General features: G+C 45.2%; 1 pseudogene; it reads right to left on the bottom strand.

Moving 5' to 3' along the window:
* Positions 1–325: 325 nt before the first annotated feature.
* LOC121014606 (nucleotide triphosphate diphosphatase NUDT15-like) lies at positions 326–1,455 on the bottom strand (annotated as a pseudogene).
* Positions 1,456–4,040: the final 2,585 nt, after the last annotated feature.

Below are 4,040 nucleotides of genomic sequence, written 5' to 3'. Positions count from 1 at the left end.
AGGCATACTGAGCTGAATTAGGATGTCCGTTTGAGCTGCTGCACAGCAGGCATCATAGAGAAGAAATACGGAAAACAGAACCATCAAATGTCACCATTTATCACATTTTCTGAGCCTGAAATGCAATTCATGACATAATGCCAGAGAAAGTTTCTCAAGTACTGGCTGAAAGGGTGATGGGAATATCAAGAGAGGGCACGTAGACTGGCAATCATCTGGAACTTTCTAGACACAGTGGAGTTGTTCTGAAACGTAGATGCGTTTCCTTCTCTAACTGGACCTTATTTTGTCTTCTCTAAGTGAATCAGGTTATCTTCTTGTTCCCCTAGAGATGATGTCCTTTGTATCCTGCCAGATGGTCCGAATCTTCTTTAAATGGGTCATAGCCTTGTTCCCTTAAGCAACATGGTGCCCAGAAAGGCCGGTCCAGTGGAGAAGGCTGCCAGCCTCCTTTCAGCATTCATTTTTTTTTCAGGCTCTGTGTTTCATGGTTCTGGATCACGAGTCATCCACCTCTCCTTTTGTGAATATAGTGACGTGAGGCTAATTCTCTTCCCCAACAAAATAATTCACAACGGAGGCAAAGCGAACACTTCTCAGGTGAAGAGTTACTTCTTCCCTACTCCTCCTTTGCGTGCATTCTTCCCGACTGTCACTGAACTCAGATGGGCCCCAGGAAGTTGGAACCTGCCCCTTATCTCTTCCCCAAGAGGACGCAGCGAGGATGCCTGCAGCTGCTCAGCGCTGCTCCTACCCCAGCTCCAGGAGCCTCCCCAGCAGCTCCATGCAAAAGGTCATAGGGCGGGAGGCTGTGGGGAGCACGGCCCTTAGCATGGTGTTGTTTTTTTTTTTTTAATTTTTTTTCAACGTTTTTTATTTATTTTTGAGACAGAGAGAGACAGAGCATGAAAAGGGGAGGGGCAGAGAGAGAGGGAGACACAGAATCGGAAACAGGCTCCAGGCTCCGAGCCATCAGCCCAGAGCCTGACGCGGGGCTCAAACTCACGGACCGCGAGATCGTGACCTGGCTGAAGTCGGACGCTTAACCGACTGCGCCACCCAGGCGCCCCAGCATGGTGTTTTTGAGTTTGATCCATATCGTAGCCTGTGTTGGACTTCATTCCTTTTTATTGCCGAATAGTATTCTGTTGTATGAAGGCCCCCCATTTGTGTATCCTTTAATCATTGGGTGAACATTTGGATCGTTTATACGTTTAGGCTATTACAAGTAATGTTGCAATGAAGCTTTGTGTGCAGATCTTTGTGTGGACGTATGTTTTCATTTCTCTTGGGTAGATACCTATGATAGGAGCCGCTAAGTCCTCTGGGGGCTGTATGTTTAACATTTAACCACCAAACTGGTTTTCAGAGTCACTGAGTTATCATATGTTCCTGTCAGCAGTGTCTGGTGGTTCTGATTTCTCTGTATCCTTATCAATACTTGTGATTGTCCATCTTGGTAATTTCAGCCTTCCCGGCAGGTACAAAGTACCATCTCCTTGTGGTTTTATTTGCATTTCCCTAACGATCGAGTATCTTTTTCGTGTGCTTATAGACTATGTGTCTTCTTTAGAGAACTGTCCGTTAAATTCTTTTCTCATCTTAAAATTAGGTCGCCTTTTTTTCTTGTTAAGTCGTAAGAATTGTTCATATATCCTGTGTGCTATGCCCTTGTTGGATATAGGCTTTGGAAATATTTTTTTCCAGGTCTGTTGGTTGTCTTTAGACTTACTGTTGCCCGAAGCAACATTAAGATTGGTAAACTGGTAAACCCAATTTATCAGTTTTTTCCTGTTTTTGTTGTTGTTGTTGTTGTTGTTGTTATGTCTAAGAAGTCCCTGCCTAACCCAAGGTCATGAAGACTTACTCCCATATTTTTTCCCCCTGAGCTTTGTAGTTTTATTTTTTCATTTAGGTGTAAGATTTGTTTTCAGTCATTTTTTGTGTGTGCTCTGCGTATTCATCCCTTTGCAGGTGGGTGTCCCTCGCGTGGGAATATGCTGAATCCCTTTCTGCGGGCTGACTTTCCCATTTAAAGATCCCTTTGTGCTCCCTGGCCAGCCTCAGGCCATTGACGGTGCCTTTGGCAGTCAGCTTTGCCCTGGAGCCTGCACTTGCCCTTTCTTCCTTTTTTGGCCCAGGGTGTCTAGAGACAGGTTGAATAACCACCCTGGAGTTCCGCCAGAGTCACAAGATGAGGAAGGGCAAGAGGTACACACAGGAGACAGAGCAGGGTGGGGGGTGGGATGCAGAGGAAGTTCAACATCATGTGGTTTCACTGGCTCAGCCATGCTTAAGTGCCAGTATTAGTTCAAGCAGTTGAGACTTCCCAACAGCCTGTCCCTTCCCCTCCAAGTCATTTGTTTATTCCTGTCTGGTGGGCTTGTCTGGCCGTCTCCCCAGACTCACGAACACAGAGCAGGCAAGCAGTTCCAGGGGCGCAGCATCCGGTGTGAGCTAGGCTGTGGCCCTAATCAAGCCATCGGTTGTGGCAAAGGTCTGGCATACGTGGAGGATGCGGAGTTGAGTTTAAGCAAGGATCACCAGGGGGCGCCCGGGTGGCTCAGTTGGTTGAATGTCTGACCCTCGGTTTAGGCTCGGGTCACGATCTTATGGATTCATGAGTTCGAGCCCCACATCAGGCTTTGTGCTGACAGCTCAGAGCCTGCCGGGGATTCTTTCTCGCTCTCTCTCTGCCCCTCTCCCACTCGCGTGGTCTCTGTCCTTCTCAAATAAATAAATGAATAAATGAATGAATGAATAAATAAATAAATCGTTAAAAAAAAAAAGAAGGGATCACCAGATTTTGTGAGCTTCCCTCGGCCACTTACGGAGGAAATGAATTTGCATGTGGGGTTAGGTGCACGTCAGAACTGAAAGGGAAAACAGTGTCGAGGTCGAAAGCAGGGACTGGAGACAGATCGCCTCAGTTGGAACAGGGGCTCAGTCATGGCGGGCCGTCTACGTGATATTGCCATAGCCACATTTTCTCTCTTGCTTTCGTCCGCAGCCCAATGGCCTTTCCGTATGCTATGTAGTTTATTTATTATGTTTATAGTTTACTGTCTGACTTTCTCATCCCCTCCCCTTTAATGACAGAAATCTTTGTTTTTGTAGTTGTTTTTTAAAAAACTATTTAATGTTAATTTATTTTTGAGAGAGGGAGAGAGAGAGCGAGAGAGCGAGAGAGCAAGGGGCGAGAGAGAGAGAGAAAGAGAATCCCAAGCAGACTCCACCATGTCAGTGAGAGCCCAACATGAGGCTTGAATTCATGAGCCGTGAGATCATGACCTGAGCAGATAGCAAGATAGCAGATAGCTTAACTGAGTGAACCACCCGGGTGCCCCATAGTTGTCTCTGATGTGTCCCAAGAGCCTAGAGGACTTAAGACATATAGTAGATGGCCAATAAATATTTGTCAAATATGATTAATAATAGTATCAACCTTACTGTATTGTTGTAAAGATTAAGTGAGTTAGTACTATAATATGTTTGGGGCAGCACCTATGGCGTACTAAGTGCTATATTAGACATAAGTGTCTTATGTCCTGGCTGGCCTGGGACAGTCCTGCTTTTGACCCATTTCCTGGAGTAATTGCTAATACTGTTTCCTTTCAGTTACAAAAAGAAAGGTTTGTTTTAGATGCAAAATTATATGGTTTTCCTACATGTAAGTGTTTTTACTCATTCATTTAAGAAACTTCAAAAAAATTTAGCTACTGTTTACCGGGTACCATGTCAGATGCTAACAGCAAGTGTCTTACCTCCTTCCCTTCGAGAACTACGGTTTATGGACTTTGCCTGGAAAACTTAAGAGCATGATTAAGCAGACGACCTCGAATCCTGAATTCATGGTGAATACTTATGATCCGACTTGCGTCCATGTAGTTCTTTGCTGTTTTGTGGGGAAGTTTCTCGTTTCTAAGTTTATATAGCAACCCAACAAGGTGGAAACAATTACTGTGGCTCTCGTACTGATGAAAAACTGGGGTTCCGAGAGGACCAGTCACTTGGTAAGGATTGCACAGCTAGAGAGCATG

This window comes from Herpailurus yagouaroundi, unplaced genomic scaffold (genome assembly GCF_014898765.1).
Source record: "Herpailurus yagouaroundi ecotype Mexico unplaced genomic scaffold, PumYag 203, whole genome shotgun sequence".
NCBI classification, from domain to species: domain Eukaryota; kingdom Metazoa; phylum Chordata; class Mammalia; order Carnivora; family Felidae; genus Herpailurus; species Herpailurus yagouaroundi.
The sequence above is the reverse complement of the archived record's forward strand: the minus strand, read 5'-3'. Positions and strand labels throughout refer to the sequence as shown.